Source organism: Manis javanica, chromosome 3 (assembly GCF_040802235.1).
Source record: "Manis javanica isolate MJ-LG chromosome 3, MJ_LKY, whole genome shotgun sequence".
NCBI lineage: Eukaryota > Metazoa > Chordata > Mammalia > Pholidota > Manidae > Manis > Manis javanica.
Window position 1 is genome coordinate 56,426,852 of NC_133158.1, and position 17,777 is coordinate 56,444,628.

A 17,777-nucleotide genomic window follows, 5' to 3' on the forward strand; every position below is an offset into this window, starting at 1 on the left:
CCTGGCTCCTGTGCCTGCCTCCACTGCCGGAGCCAGTGGGCCAGTCACACGGGTATGTTTTTGTCCCAGAGCAGCCAGATATGGATCCCTGCTTTCCACAAGCAGCTGGAATCCCAGGCTCCCCAGGAACTCTGCCTGTATTAACTTTCCAACCCGGTAGTCATGCGAGTCTCATGAAGTGTAGGTTTGTGCTCCCAGAGCAGATCTCCGGAGCTAGGTATTTAGCAGTCCCAAGCCTTCCACTCCCTCCCTCCTCCGTTTGTCTTCCTCCCGCCAGTGAGCTGGGGTGGGGGAAGGGCACGGATCCTGTGGAGCCACAGCTCTGGGTTACCTGTTCGCTGAGGTCTGCTCTTTTCTCCAGGTGTGTGCAGTCTGGCGCTGTCCTCTTTCCTGTTGCTCTCTTAGGGTTAGTTGCGCCTATTAAATTTTCTAATTGTATCCAGTTTTAGGAGGAAGCCTCTGTCTCTCCTCTCGCACCACCATCTTTAATTCGAGTCCAGAAATTCATATTCTTGATAATTTTTGTAGGAGTTTCTTTTAACCCCTCTCTTGGGATTTTTGATACATTAACTCATAAAACCTTAACATCTGCAATCTTATTTTTCTAGGCAAAAATGACAGTTGGTAGGTATTCAATTTAGTAGCTGTTAAAAGACACTGGATTTTGAAAGAACAGGGAAGGCATAGAAACAGTTTAGAGTGACTGGAGCTAGTTGTAAAAAAAAAAGTGGCAGTTGAAGCAGAATTTGGTGGACTGAAGGTACCTCTGCAAACAATATTAAGATATACTTTTAAAATGCTGTATGAGGCAGATGTTGTCCACGTTCCTAGAACCAAACATGATACTTGTCAAATATTTGAAAAAGTTAAAGGAGCTCTTCATATCTGGTGTAGAGTACATGCGGTTTTTGTAGCTTTTCTGACAGTACTTTGAAATGCGTTATTAGAATTCTTTTAAAACAGACTAGAAATTATATTAGGTAGGATTAAATTATTCTTTACATTGCTAAAAATTATCATTTTCTGTTTGATACAGTGTTTCATAAAGTTTATAGTAGTTTCTTCAGTAGGTTGAATCTCTTTATTAAGATCTTAAAGCCTTTTTTAGGGATGTTTCTAGGCTGAAAGGTAGTATTGCTAAAAATTCCCCTCAGAATGGTTTTGATATCAGTTTCTATAGTTTCATTAGGTTAATGTGAATTCTTTAGCTGCCTGTGATTCTGTAATTGAGAGATAGTGTTGTTTGATGGTTAAGCTTCTGGATCTTGATTTCCTGGGTTGGAGTTCAGTGTTATTTAATTATTTAAAAAATATTAAGTCTCTGCTATGTGCATGGCATGTTTTAGGCACTTCAGATATATAAAAGTGTTCCATGCCTAGAAACAGCCAGGGCAGTGCTGAAAGATCTAGCAAGATGAGGAGGTCTCTGGTCAGTGACACTCAAGTGCAGGGAGGAAGGAGGAAAGTATAGGTCTGAAAGGTTGGGTGGATGGGGGGTGCTCCGAGGGGCCAGCACAGCAGATTGTGGAAGGCCTTGTAGACCATCCATTATAGGTCCTTGATTCTGCCACTTACTATTTTTGTAACCTTTGATAAGTTATTTAATCTTTCAGTTTCTTTCTTGTAAAATGTGAATTATAATAACAGCAGAAATCTCATAGGTTTATTGTTTGGATTAAGTGAGTTGATACCCACAAAGTCCTAGGAACACTACTAAGCATATATTCATTGCAATTTTTAAATGTGGAAAGGCCATTCTTTCTTTACTTTTTGAAAGGTAGCTAAGGGAGAATTGCTCTCTGCTTTGATTTTTCTGTGATACATTGCTTAAATGTCAGTTGTAGGGCTATCACACTGCATCACTACCATAGAGGTGATTTGTTCTGTATGTATTTACTATCCTTGCTAAACTATGAACTCCTTTGGGCAGAGACCATGGTACTTTATGCATGTCTTAGGAATCTTAGGTAGTATATTTATTATACATATATATCATGTAATGAAAAGGTTGACTCAATTAATGATAGAAATTTGGGCATAATTAATGAATCAGACCACCTGCTAGTAAACATATTGGGATATTGCCAGCCTATCAAAACTAGTGGGAGGCCAGTAGCCAATGGTCCCTACAAAGTACTTCAGTTTTCTTCTTTCTGTGTCATAGTTATAAAAATTGGTATTGATAGAAACTGCTTTAATTATTAAACAGTTAGGAAGTTTCATACCTTGTAAAATGGAGTCTGTTTACACTGTAGTATATTACACTTAATATCCACTGTCATTGGCTTATTAAAAATAAACACTATAGTGATTGGCAGCAAAAATGTAATAAAACTCCTACCGTAACATATGTTTTTAGTCTTAATTTGATTGTTTATATCTTCACAAGTGATGATTATTGGGAAATATTTAGCCAGCAAAATCTTTAATCAGAGGAATTGCTAATAAGCAGGAATATTCACTAACTCCTAAAGTGGGGGAGTAGGGAGGGAAGGGAAAGAAGATCTTACCTGGCCATTGGGTGGTTGTCCAAATAACTTTATGCTATTCTTTGTGTACTTACAGGGTCTTAGTTCCCAGCTTGGTAGGTTCTTTTCTTCTCCCCATTCTTGGTCCAGAGTTGTGGGAGAGGAGAAAGAAGGAATAGAGACTTGGAAGGAGAAATGAAATTGGTAGATGATGCTAAATGAATTAGGTTCCAGAGACCGAGACTTTGTGGCAGGTGAGTTAGGGGAAATTGTGGGTTTCCATGGCAGAGAAAGGAAAGGTTGTACGGGGAAAGCTGTTCCAAAATTTCTGTTTATAGATTTAGACTTGGAGGTTATTTTACTTTGTGCCTGTGGGGGGTTTGTGGGAGAGAGGCATGTTTCCTTTTCCTTCTTGCTTCACTATTTTTTGTTCCCTTTCTCTTAACATGTCTAGTTATGTTTTTGATGTATGACAGCCTTAATTTAGGGCTTTCAATAAATGTGATGCAAAAAGGTGAGTAGGCTTTTTGTGAAAATGTTTTCAACAGAATATTAACATTTCAAAAACATTTGTCCAGTGTGTAGATGTTACCATATTATGTAATGACATATGTAATAATGTCTTGATTGTAAAGCAATAAATCCAGGCAACTTTAAAAGACTCATAATGTAATATTAAAATGTATACCTTGAAGACATTTTGATTTCCTGTATGTAGACTTCCTGTGCCTTTTCTCTTCAGCTTTACATTATTCCTGTGGTTATGTTGGAAATTCTTAAATTTGAATACAGTAAAGGACTTGGAATATGAATAATAGCAGTGTAATGTAGATACAATTTTGCTTTACTTGTTTTTAATAATGGTGTAGTTTTATGGCTTTTATTACTGCTTTAATTTAGATAAACAAAAATCGTTCTACATAATTGAGAAGAATGGCATATATGTCTTTTTGAATGCTCGGAAAAAAAACTTTGAGGCAAGTGATTAAGAGCTTAGAAATAAATTATTTTAAAACAGATTTTTTGCTTGTAGCTAGTTTAGCAACAAAGCTGAGGACTAGAAAATGCTGAATTATCAGAACAGCTGTAGTGTTTGTAATCCCTTAATAAATTATATAAATACAACTTGGTTGTTTTCTTAAAATTTAAAGTTTCTTTAATTGTCTTGCTTTTGTATTTATAGCTTTTACTGGTTTACAAGATATTTATTGAGCCCTAAAACTGTGCTATAGTTGTTATATAAAACACTTTCTTATTTCTGAATAAAAAATTATAGTTGACCTACTCTTTGTTTTTAATAAAATGTCAGCTCTCCATTTCACATGCCAGGAAAAAGTATCCCAATTACAAGAAGGAACTTACATATGTCCATTATTAGTGCAGCACCAACACAGCTGTTAATCTTCTCTATTAGTCTCTCCTAAAAGGTTGATAATAGCATGATGTTTAAAAAGTATCTGGACCATTTTAGCATTCTGAAATACTTTTGCCTTGAAAATTTTAAACATGATATTTTTGTATTTTCAAAACTATATTCTTAATATATTTAGACTTCTGAGCTGAAAGAAATGTTACTGTGGGATTTCATCAGGAAATGGTACTCTGAGTAATGGAGAATATCAAAATAAGATTTTAATGAAACATGTTTTGTGCTAGCCTTCCTGTTTTGTTTAAGATAACTGTAGGTTATTGCATTGATTTTAAAGAAATCTTAATCCTCAACTAGATGTTAAATTTGAAAAAGTTCAATAAGTGTTTGGGTCATTTCTTGTCTTTGTACTATCACCTTAGCACTAATGTATCATTAAGTGTTAGTTGCTACTAATTTTATATAATCCAGGAGTATCTGGATTTTTGTTAGGTTTAGCACAGATACAATTATTTTACCTGCCTTTAAGGATATGTCTAATCCTGATTGTTTTGGGGGATAACCTGTATTTTTGTACTTTTGTAGGATAAAGGAATCAACAGCTTGGAAATTCTGCCAAGTGATCTGGCGGGATGGGCATTGGCCTGACATATTTTATAGAGGTAATAGAACACTGTTTCACTTATGAATCTTTAATTTTGTCTGACAGATACTTGCACATAAACATACTCACAGCTGTTGGGTAGTACTCTGCATTTACTGGACAGTCCCTCTTCCTTTTATACTCACATATAGCATGAATATTATATATGTATAGCATAATATTACTATGTATAGATATAAAAATCTTTACATTGAGAAGAATATTAGTTTTATAGGATGGTGACCATTATCTTCTCTCACTTGACTAGATCAATTGTGTGTCTTTCTTAGGCCTCAGCTCCTTATTTTGGGAAGGCAGATGATCCTCTCCTTTTTCTTGGTCTATGTTGGTGCATATATTAGACTTGTGCTTTTATCTTTAAAACAAAGTGAAAGAAAATTAAGTATTTATAACAGTTTCAGGGTATTTACATATCTGTAAGTGGCATATATTCTTATGTCAATTATGAATGACTATAAAAATTCTAAAATTCTTGGTAAGTTTTGAGAATTCTTTTAAAACCAGAATGTGAAAATACTAGTAGTTTCAGTGCCCAAATTTTAAGATTTCCTTCTTTTCCATATTTTCTGGTAATTGTCATGTTCAACATTTCTCACAGCTTATCCAGGTTTATTATAGCAGGCATATACACTTAAGCAGTACAGAATGTTACAAAGCATAAAAAAAAAGCTTTCTGCATTTTCATTCACTGTTAATATGTATGTGTGTGTGTATCCTTCCAGACATTTCTATGCATATGCAGATATTTATTTGCATACCTGTATTTACATATTCTTCAAACAAATGGGGTCATACCATACATATTGTTCAGCAACATGTATATTTGTTGTAGTTGTTAACTTCTAATCTTTGCATATCATACCTTTTCATCTCTTTTTGTGAAGTATTCCAATATTTGGATGTACCATAATTATTTTAATTAGTCACCTGTTAATGGATAATGAGGATCTTTTCTGCTGTAGTAAATGGTAATATAGTGAATGTTCTTCAATATGTCTTTGTATATATTTAAAAAATATATCTGAAGTATAAATTCCTAAGGGAAAGATTGTTGGATCAAATAGTATATATGTTTAATAATTTGATAGATGAATTGCTTGACTAAAAAGATTGCCCCATTATTAGTAGTCTAGGAAAATGGGAATCTCTATCTCTTTGGCAACACTAGCTAGTGTTGAATTTTTTAATATCTGTCATCTTTTTGTTTAGTATTGCTTTTCAAAATTTCATTGTGAGTTTGAGCACTTTTTCCATTGTTATTGGCCATGTTTCCAGTGATCTATTTGATCATGTGCTTGGTCTACCTAAATACTTGTCAGTTTTGCTGATCATTTGTTAGTTAAATTATTTTCACTCAGTTTTGACTGATGTTTTGATTTTGTTTTTGCCTTATAGAAGTTTTAATTCTTTATAATTGAATTCAGTGATTTTTTTTCCTTCATTGTCTGGGTATTGTGGGTGGATCTGTGTAGGTTTTAAAGATCCTCCCCATTGATTATAGGACTTGGTTTTTCCTCCACATTACATTTCTGAATGACTTGAATCTGGTTTGTCGTAGTTTGACATAATTATTTTACTAGTGAGATGTAAAATAGCTGTGTATCTTGAGATTGGTAGTTTTAGATTCAGTGAGCTAAAGTATTTGAGAAAGAGTTACATGGGTTTTCTATTTTCCTTTATGGTTTAAATTGTTTAAAGTTTTGATTTATATTGACTGTATTTGGTCTAAGCAATAGATGTAGCAGTGCAGCTTTACTTTTTTCCACATGGCTAACCAGTTGTTTCCATTCTAATTATTGAATGATGTATTTCTTTTCTATATATTTGAAATGCCGCATTTATAATATACTAAATTTCCATGTTTTGGGGGGCATGTTTCTGAAATCAATTCCATTCAATAAATCTGCCTTTTTAAAAATTGGTAGTATTAAGAGTTTCAGTAAAGGAACTGCCCTATAGAATTAATATACATGAATTTTTATACAAATAAACATTAGGACTGATAATGGAAACCATATACATTCACAATAACTAAAAAGATAAAATGTGAGCAATTTACTTGAAAATTTTGACGAGACAAAAGAAAATTTGAATCAATTCAAATTTTTGATAGTAATTTATGATACATCATTTCACTATAGAAATAACAATTTTTATTTGTTGAATTAATATGACTTGCTGAATTTGTTTATTCTTATAACTCTTTTGTGGATTCATTGGGAAATTTCTATATACAGGGTCTTGTCAGTAGAGGATAAAGAGTTTTATTTCTTTCTTTCTAATCTGGATATCTTAGTTGCTTTATGTATTTTTTACTTTTGCCTGCTTTGTTTTACTAGGAAGACCTTTAGTATGATGTTGAAGTGGTGAAAATGGACATCCTGAGTTTTAGGAGGAAAGCATTCAGTGTTTAGCCATCAAGTACGATGGTAGCAGTGGATGTTTTGTGGGTGCCTTTCATCAAGTTGAGGTTCTCTTCTAGTCTTCGTTGTTGAGCGTTTCTGTTATGAATGGGTGTTGAATTTTGTGAAATGCTTTTTTTCTGTGTCTGTTCAGACAGCTATTTGGTTTTTGTCCTTTATTCTTTTAATATGGTGCACTACATTAATTGATTTCCAGATGTTAAAGTACCTTTGCATTTATGAGATAAGTCCTACTTGGTTGTGGTATATAGGTCTTATATGATATATTGCTAGAATCAGTTTTGTATAATTTGTAATATTTTGTAACGATTTTTGTATCTATGTTTATAAGATACATTGGTGTGTACTTTTCATGTGATGTCCTTGTCTGACTTTGATATCAAGGTAACTCTGGTTTCATAGATTGAGCTGCAAAGTGTACATTCTTCTTCTCTTTTGTAAAGGAGTTTGTGAAGGACTGGTATTTCATCCTTAAATATTTGATGGAATTCACCAGTGAAGCCATTTGGGTCCTGTCTTTTCTTGTGGCAATATTTTTAAATAGTAATTCAGTTTGTTAATTATATTGAGATTTTTCTATTGCCTCTTTAGTCACTTTTGATAACATCTCTCTTTTTGGGAATTTGTCCATTTCATAAAAGTTGTCTAATTTGTTGGCACACATTTGTTTATAATGGTCCTCCCCTCATAATTCCTTAGAGATTTTTCTTATTGAAATATAACTGACATATAACACTGTATTAGTTTCATGTCCTTAAAATCTTTTTAATTTTTGTGGGGTCAGTGGTAATACCCTCTGTTAAGTTCCTGATTTTGGTAATTTGTGTTTTTGGTCTTTGTTCTTAGTCTATCTAAATACTTGTCACTTTTGTTGATCATTTTAAAAGAACCAAGTTTTCTCTACTTCCCTGTTTTATATTTCATTAATATCTGCTCTGTTTATTATTCCCTTTTGTCTTCTTGCTTTAGGGTTTAGTTTGTTCTTCTGCCTTACTAAGGTGGATGCTCATTTTACTGATCTGAGAGTCTCCTTTTCTTCAGTTATGTACTTTTAAAGTTATAGATTTCCTTCTACCTGCTGCTTTAGCTGTATCCTGTAAATTTTGATATGATTCTTTGTTTTCATTTAGCTAAAAATATTCTCTAATTTCTCTTTTAATTTCTTATTTGATCCATGTGTTATTTAGAAGTGTGAAGTTTAATTTTCAAACAGTTGAGAATTTTCTAGTTTATAATTTAGTTGATACCTAATTTACTTTGTTGTGGTTAGGAATTGTCTTAGCATGACTTCAGTTATTTTAATTTATGAGACTTGTTTTATAACCTAGCATTTGGTCTGTCCTGGAAAATGTTCCACGTGTGCCTGAAAGCAGTATGTATTCGTTGTTTGCTGGAGTTTTTAGTATATGCTAGTTAGGTCTAGTGGTTGATAGTGAGATTCAGGTTTTCTGTATCTTTGCTACAATTTTCTGTATAGTTACTCTGTCAGTTACTTAGAACGGGCTATTGAAATATACAGATATAATTGTTCAATTTTCTATTTTCTTTTCATTAATGTTAGTTATTCATTATTTTGGTGCTTTGTTTTTAGGTACTTATACATTTATAACTGTTACAATATCTCCCTGATTTATTAATACTTTATCATTATGAAATTTCTTTGTCTCCAGTCATATTTGTATTAAAGTCTATTTTATCTAATACTCCTATATAACTACTACACCTCTGATATGGTTACTGTTTCCATAGTAAATCTTTTTTCCCCATTTAAAAAATTTTCAGTCTTGAATGTAAAGCACGTCTCGTGTTGACAGCATATGGTTGAATCTTTTTGTCCAATCTGACGGTCTCTGTCTCTGCCTTTCCATTGGGCTGTTCAGACCATTCACATTTAATTATGGACATGGTTGGATTTACATTGGCTATTTCCATTTGTTTTATATATATATATATGTCTCTTATATTTTTTGTTCCTAATTGCCTCCTTTACTGCCTCCTCTTTTTCCGTTAAATATTTTTTAGTGTGCCTTATTAATCTGATGACTTTTTTAAAACTAACAAGATATTTTCATGGTTGCTGTAGGGCTTAACATTATGCATTTTAACAATCTGCTTAATTAACAACTCAGTATCTATAAAATATAGAAACTTTGCTCTGATATGGTTCCATTTCCCCTTCCTCTCTTGCATATATATTACATCTATATGTGCTATAAACCCAGCAATACAATGTTACAATCATTGTTTTGTACATTCTACATCTTTCAAAAATATTAAGAGAAGAAACGAGAAAACTTATTCTAGAGTCTTTTAGTTTAAACACATATTCACCATTTCTGGTCTTCCCTTTCTGTATTTTTGAGTCTTTTGTCTTTTCCTTTTAGCTTGATGCAGTTCTTTTAGTATTTCTTGTTGGGCAGGTTTGCTAGCAAAAAAGTCTCTCAGCCTTTGTTTATCTGAGACTATCTTTACTATGCCTTCATTTTTGAAGAATAATTTTAGTTCCTTCTGGGTTCATAGCTTTTTTCTTTTATCACTTTGAATATGTGATTCTACTGTCTTCTGGCCTCTGCTATTTCTGATTGAATGTCAGCTGTTAATCATGGATCCCTACACATGCTCTTTGTGCATGCAAGATTTTTATCTTCGTGTGTGCTTTCAGCAGTTTGTACTGTGTCTAGGTGTATGTGGGTCTTTCTGTGTTTATCATACTTGAGATTGAACTTCAAAGACCTGGAGATTTGAATTTTTTTTAAAAAAATTAATTTGGGAAGTTTTTGGTTGGTATTTTATTTAACAAAATTTCATTAAAAAATATTTTTCCCCTATTCTTTCTCTACTTTCCTGGGATTCCAGAAATGTTGGTAAGCTGTTCTCTGAGGCTTGGGTCAGTATTTTTCAACCTTTCCTCTCTGTTCCTCAGATTGGGTAATTTCTAGTGATGTGTCTTCAAGGTCATTGATTTTCTTCTGTCATCTTGAATCTGTTGTTGAGTCTTTCTAGTAAATTTTTTGTTTTAGTTTTAGTTATTCTTTAACTTAAGTGTTTCTGTGTGGTTCTTTTAAATAATTTATCTATCTTTATTGAGACTCCTTACTATTTACAAATATTATTTGCAAAGAGAGATTACTTTGATACTTATACCAGTTTATTTGTTTAGATTATTTTCCTCATTAAAAAAACATGGCCTTTTATTTCTTTTAACATACCTATAATAGGTGTTTTGAAATCTTTGTTTGCTTAAACCAACATCTGGGAATACTCAGAAACTGTAGTGACTGCTATTGTACATTAATGTGGGTCAGACTTTCCCTTGTTCTGAGGCACATCTTTTCATTTGTTTTTGAAAACTAGGTATTTTAGATATTGGAGCAACTCCAGATTGTGCCTCTCCCTCCCCTGCCCAGGTTATTGTTGTGGTTGTCATTTCACTGTTGTTTTTATATATATAATACAATCCTGTTGAATGAAAATATACTTCATTTTGGACATAAAGTTAACTGGAAAAATAGATTTGCATGAAGATAAAGGAAAACTCTGAAATTGGAGAGTCCCGAGTGATGATAGTTCCATCAGAATGAAACCTTTTAGAAAATATGGATAAAATGTTGAAATGTTTTAAAAATGAATTAGTATTATTTCTGAAGTTCAAAGATGGAGTTATTACTGGCTTGTTCTAGGTCAGAAAGACTATTCCTGCCTTTTTACCGTTGTGAAACTGATAAAAAAAAAAATCATAGGATGTTTCATATCATCTGGTCTCCAAGCTTTCTGAGGAGTAAACTATTCTTGATAGATAGGAAGCTTATACTTTTAGAGAATTCTATAGTAGGAAATTCCGTAAACTCTTCAGTATGCTACTATGCTTAGAAATACTGTCAGGAGATTTTCTTCCTATGCATAACGTATGTTCTTTGTTTTTATCTTTTTTGGATAAAGTACACAGTCTCCCTCTGATTATTCCTATCTTTTTATCAGCTTTTCCTGCCAGAGAAGACATTGCTGATTATGTTTCCATACCTAGGTATTTAGTAATGATTTTATAGCAGTAATCCTTTCTATTCTGAATACATTCTGTATGTGACTAGTTCTATTTGTTATTTGTAAAGCCTGCTATTATGTTTGTTTCTTTATTCACTTCATAGGCTTTACAGAGCAGATATGAATAGTTATTAAGTGGTTTTCTTAATCTTGGCTTTTTCTTTTCTAATTTTTTAGGTTTTATAACCCTCTGAATTTCAACATTCCTTATCTGTGTGCAGCTGTAGATATTTCTTATCTAAGCTGTAGGCTCCAGGTCTAGGCAAATTATTTTTTATAAAGCCAGAATTTTTCACTGTTACTATATACCATTATTATATTTTCCCAGCTTCAGACTTAAAATCAAGTCAATACACTGGTCATTCAGGCATAGCTTACAATTTACAAAGAGCGATTACTTTGATACTTATACCAGTTTCTCCTCTATGTTGTATTTGTGCAGTATTTTTTTCCCTCCATAAATAATGTGTATTGTTGTTCTTTGTTTTTTTTTTTTTAGGAATTGGATAGCATATGTGATTAAGGTGGTTTGAGGGTGTCCGAAGCCTGTGAAAGCTGGAAACTCAACCATGATTTCTTTTTCAACTGTACAGCATTGCCTTCCTTGAAGTCTTCATTTTTACCTTAGTCTCAGGTAACTTTAGTGGTTGTTTTCATAACCATGAATAAGTACATTTTTTTCAAATATGAAACTGTATTTTGGGTGTTAGGTTTTCATTTGTATTCATATAATAGTTTCTTTATGGTTTGGTGCTTATGTTTGGTAGAAACTTGGGATTTAATTTTTTTCTTGAGAAAACAGTGCTAAGAGAAAAATCAGTGACTAATATATATTTTAAATCTTAGGCACAGAAAACATGTAGCTTATTATATAATCTTAAGTGAAATTTAAGTGGGAAGGTATTTTCTTCTTTAATCCTTTTTCTCAGTAGGGTATTTTTTACCCGACTCAGCACATACATTAAATCTTTCAGAATTCATAGGGAAACGTTATTTTCTTACACAGGAAAAATAGATCTATTGATCAAATTAAGTGGTGTTTGGCATATCACTTTTTTTGTGTTTTTTTTTTTTTTATTAAGGTATCATTGATATACAGTCTTATGAAGGTTTCACAAGAAAAACAGTGTGGTTACTACAGTCACCCTTATTATCGAGTCTCCCCATACCCCATTGGCATATCATTTTTAAAATGTGAAATAACATACTATATGCTGTCCATTTGTACATATATTTGTGAATGCTAATATAAGGAAGCAGTCATGTAGATAATTCAGTAATCTATGTTAAGCTATAGATGTGGCTACTGTTGACAGAAGCTTAAAAAGAAGAAATACATATATTTAAAGAGTTCATGTGAACGATGTGGAGATCATACAGAGGCTCAAACACCTAGGCTTCTTTGTCTTGCTCTACTGTATTTAATACGTGGTTTCCATTTTGTGGTCCAAGATGTTTACTGTCATGTCTGCCAATAGGAAGAAGGAAAAGGGAAGACCACTTACCTTTCCTTTAAGGGGAATTATGTTTATAATTTCTACCCATATCCCAGTGGCTGTAACTTGGTCAAATGGCCACAACCAGCTGCAAGGGAGACTTGGAAATAGTCTTACCTAGATAGCCGTGTCTTAATATTTTATTAGCCAAGAAGGAGAGACCATATTCTTGGGGGTCAGGCAGCTTGCTGTCTGTTACATTAGTGTTCATACCAGATTTACATTCCATTTTTCAAGTATGGACTGAACATTAAAATGTAATTTTTACTGTCTAAGGCAATAACTTTTGGACTAGGACAGTACTTTGGAAATTGGTGCTTATTTGAGTTAGAGACATTTCTAGTTTTGTGACTAGTTATCATGGTTCTTTGACTAAATGCTGCTTGTCTTAAAACCATAAAATGGAGTCAGATATTAACAGTTAAAAGTGACTTAATTCCTCATTTTACTCCACTGCCATTAGGGTGAGATGAATTTACTGACATTTTATACTCATGGCAAGGGTGGGGCCCTTGGGTGGGAGGATCTTGTTAAGCCATGCATAAAGATAAATGATCTGTAACTAGATCTTTCAAATTCTAAAAAGTCTGTTATGTAAAAGTTTAGATATGATCAGAACAACTTATTCACAAACACATTATATACTTTAAATAGTTCTTTTTAGATGAAAAGTATGTCATTGTACATTACATTTTGTGGTTCTTATCTTACTGTAAGTACTGTATTTTGAAAAAGTATCAAGTAGTATTATATATTCCTATTACAGAATGTATTAAAGGGTTGGAAACTAGTTGTCAGTTTTCTACCATAATTTATATCAACATATATTAACCTTGGTGCCTTTTTTAAGAGACTTGAGAAAATTAGTTTTGACAAATTTGCATGCTTTATACAGTACTTAATTAGGCCTGATTTAAATTTATTACCAAATGGTTATAAGACATAGGTGTTTTGGCATTGAAGGTGATAACTGTTTCTGGAGTTACATTATACTTCACAAATAGGGTTTGTATTCTTAAAGTGAGAGTATTTGTCTCTCATGTTTAAAAAAAGATTGTTGACTTAAATAGTTAACATTTTTCTGTTCTGGGGTGAGTCTTGGTTATTGTGTAATACATAATAAAAACTTGTAAGTTTAGTATTTGTTCATAATGTGTAGGGAAGTTTAAGAAATGTTTTTGATATTTCCTTTATACAAAACTAGAAAATTCATAGTTTCCTAATAGAAAAGTAGTTTTAATAATGTTTGAATTGTTGGTATTGGCATAAAATGTGGTGGATGAAACAACTAGATTCAGCAGAATTTAAGATTCTGTTTTGCTTGGACTTTTTTTTAAATCTATTCTCTCTCCCTCCTTAAGATAAATTATAGCTGCTTCTTAACAAACACTTTGAGTTGCCATAAGTTAACATCAGTTTTTTTGTTGTCACATTGTTTTTGGAAGACTGGTGATAAGTATTTGGAGTGCAGGAAATGCTTAGATTCTGTTTTATTTGAGGGGGGCTTTGGGTATATAGACATGCCTGTTAACTGGCTTAAATATTTATAATTATTTTTCTGTGGCTAAAAAATGATCACACATTTTTCTTCAATTGTCATACTGTGTAAAATAATTGATCTTAGCCTGTAATTTCTCTTATTAGACATCTTTCATTGTTGCCAGCCCTAATCAGAAAGGCTGTTTTGTCCATTTGCCATTGTTATAAGTGATGCTCCCATTAGGATGTTTTGAAGTAGTAGCAATGTAAGAGTCAAGAGGCATAGTTTATAAGACGTGCTTTATAGATGAAAAACTGTAGTTTTACAAATATATCTGACCTTCGGCCTAGACAAGAAGCAGATTTTGTTTTTAAATTAGTGGTGTGGCATTTTTTGCATAGATAAAATATATGCTTTTGAAGGATGAGAAAGAATAAGAAACTGCTTAAGAATGACAAATGGCAAATTGTTAATTCATTTGGATCATGGATTTCTTTGTGACCTGATTTGTCTAACCAATTGGTCTTGAGGCTCATTGCTATTTGTATGCCCAATGCTGATATTTTCAAGTGTAATTTCTTAACTGAATTCTATATAGGTTAGAAATGTTAATATCCAAATTAATGTAATTGGTTCCTCCAGACAAGAAAGAGCTTGCTGAAAATGCTTTGGATCAGAAGTAAATTTATGAAATCTAGCTTTTCTTTTTTTATGTTTCAGAATAGATTCATCTGAGTACTCCTCTTCTGCCTACAAGTGAAATTTTTTATAGGTTGAATGGGTTTCGATACAAGGCAGGTATTGTTGATTTGGGAGAATGTTTTGATTTGAGTGTTATATTTTTGTAGAAAAGAGTGTTTTCAGGTCCTTAACCTTGCCCACTAATTTCTTATTCATATAGTTGAAGTTCTGAATTGTTCAATAAAAGTTGATGGAAAACAATGACATCCAAACTCAATAAATAAAACAGAAAAGTAGTGTCTTTAGAAATATTTCTTTCATGCTTGAATGCAGATTTAATTAAAGGTGATAAAGTAGTAGATGAATCTTCATGTACATTCTGAAGGGGCAGGCACTAGGTGCTTTCAGGAATTTTAGAGATTATGGCACAGTGATCATACTTGTTTTCACCTTTTTAAAACTTACAGCCCTCTTTTCTTTGATACAGGTGTATCTTTGAAACTGTTCTTACATTTATCAGCTATATTTAGGATGATTTTATTGCCAAGTGAAGATGGGAAAGAAAGGAAAGAGAAAGAGAGGTTTCCCTGAAGTAACTTGGTAAAAGTTTGAAGAAAGAATGGAAGGATTAAGAGTGTATAATGTAACCCATGGGAAAAAAGGACTGAGGAGAAATTCACCGAGATCTGAGTAATAGATGGAAGTGGGAATATAGGAAATGTAGAAAGTGTCCATTCCTTCTAAGGGAGAAAAAAGGATCTGTGTCACAAAGTTCTCCCATGGTAGCCACGAGATGGGAGTAGCCATCTAAGGAGAGTTGGATTGCTTTACCAGATCAAGCAGTGGTGACACTGTGACCTTAGAGAAGGTGGGTGAGAAGAGAATGACTTCAGAGTGTTCTTACCATGTCCGTATAGTGTGGTATGGTTAAAAGTATCTAAACTAGGTAAGATAAGCCGGTTTGAACTCGCAGTTTACCTCACAGTTGTGTGACCTTGGGTAAAACCCACATTTCTTCATGTGAAATGAGGATCTACTGTTACTGTTGAGTGTTACTATAAATATTAAGTGAAGTAACAACTGCAAATGTGCCCCGCACAGTGTCTTATATCTAGTGGATCCTCAGCACATAGTAATTGTCCTTCCTTTCCAGGTTTACATGATTATCTGAAGTTTGTATGATAGTCTACCAAACCTATTAATAAATTTGGAAAGATACCTTCTTTATTAATTGCATAGAACTCCCATGAAAAAGTCAGTAAGCATTTTAAGTGCCTTGTATAGTTGATTAAAAATGAGTAGTAATGTCCAGCTTGTCCATATGTTAAGCTTCTGTTAACTTTGTCCTTTGAAAACAAAGCTAGACAGTCCCCTCAGCTTAGGAAACAATTGTTGCAAATGCTTGTATTAAAAGCCCATGTGTTTAATTTTTTATTAAAGCCCTACTCAAAGCTTATTTACTCTACTTCAGCTTACAGATTTATAAAGCTTAGTTTCTAATTGCTTTGCACACAGTTGATTAGGAGCATTAAATTAGGTGGCAGGAAGAGGCAGCTTTCTCTTCTGGAAGACAGGAGAAAGTCATGTTGGATAATTTATGTTCTCTTTAAGTACAACAGTGCCATTGTTTAAATGACTAGGGATACCTAATGGGGTACAATTTGGATTAATTTTACATAGCTCAACTGAACATTTTTTCAATAGGAAAAGATGGTGTCTGCAGGAGAGAGGGAATTGAATGGAGCAGGAAGCTATATTGTGGCGTCTAAATACCCCTGTAGCTGTACCTTCCAGCCTCTCTGGTAGAGGGCTGGAGATGAGGGAAGAATAAAACTTGAAAGGGGGAAAAGAATGCAGAGTTTGAAGTCATCTACTAAAGGGAGATTTAGGATAAATTGGCCCCAGGTGGGCACTTTCCTTTCTCCCTCGCTCCTGCTCTGTTCTAGTTTTTCGCAATCTTTGTTCTGGGTAACTTGAAACTTTTCCATTTTTAGCTGAATTAGCCTTAGGACATCATTGTCCATCCTGTCTTGCTCTTAATAGTTCTGCTATTTTATATCCTTTGTCAGCTGCCCAAGGTCCCTTCCCTTACAGGATGATGGGTCACCACTAGGAGCACCAGGTGGCTTAGTGCTTATTATTCCACTAAGTCCTCCTTTTTTCCCCAGTTGGGCAGAGGATCCTGGGACATTGTTTATTTCTTTTTCCTCCCAGAGCAGTATTTCATGTAAGTGGCATGATTTAAAGGAAGCACAATTTCATTCTTCCTCTTTCCTGTGTAATATCCCTAACACCTGAATTTCCATTGATTGTGTAGACATTTGGGTTAAAAAGGAGCTGGTTTTTTGAAGGTTTAGTGGAAAGAAATGTTTATTCTCATCTTAACATGGATTGATTACATCAAATTTACTTTCTTTGGCTGATCTTCCCTAAAAATACTGAAATGAGGTAAGAGAAATAGCCCTTGTGAATTTTTGTGCATGGGACCTTTTGTTATATAGTTAGTTGAGTGTTTGTGCAGTGAAGCAACAAGAGCTTTGACTGACACTGTGTAGGAGTTACAAGTGGGAAATCTGAAGATGATAAGTGCACATGAGAGAGCTTAAGTAAAACTGTACTGCTTTATTTTATCATTTTTCCTAAGTGTAGCTTTGTCCTTTTCCCTTTTACCATAGGCTTGGTGAAATCAACTTTTTTGTTTAGGAGCCTTGTGTCGTTTCCTGTCAAGCTTATTCTGCCCTGAAAGCAGTTGAGGTGTGTGATGCAAGTATGGTTCACTTTGTCTATGTATCTACTTCTTGATTTTTTTCATTAATGTATCATGGAGAACTTTTCATCCAGCTTGTATAGCTAACTCATTCCTTTTAATAGCTTCTCCGTATTCCATTGTATGGTTGAATCATAACTAATTTATCAATGGATGCTTAGATTGTTCCCAATCTCTTCCTATTAAAGAGTTGCACCAAACATCTTTTTGCATGTATCTCTGGCTAATTTTTGTGAATAAGCCCATAGGATGTGTGTATGTCCCTAGCTGTGAGGTTGCTGGGTGAAGGGTACATGCTGTCTTCATTTTGATTGTTATTTCCAAGGCTCACTTTAAAACCTTATCAGAACAGTGTTCACTGATACTGAAATCTGTGTTGATATATTTG

The 17,777-nt window shown here is 33.5% G+C and overlaps 1 protein-coding gene across 5 annotated transcripts in view; it reads left to right on the plus strand.

Moving 5' to 3' along the window:
- Positions 1–17,777, plus strand: part of ZNF148 (zinc finger protein 148) — a 124,434-nt gene that overhangs the window by 35,545 nt on the left and 71,112 nt on the right. For 3 of the 5 annotated variants that reach the window (XM_037013090.2, XM_073231495.1, XM_073231498.1), the window contains exons 2-4: positions 2,566–2,722; positions 4,423–4,499; positions 11,465–11,599. The gene's annotated coding sequence lies outside the window, so the exon portion shown is untranslated. Of the gene's footprint in view, positions 1–2,565; positions 2,723–4,422; positions 4,500–11,464; positions 11,600–14,661; positions 14,736–17,297; positions 17,377–17,777 lie in introns of all 5 variants that reach the window. The other 2 variants (XM_073231496.1, XM_073231497.1) reach the window with 2 other exon arrangements.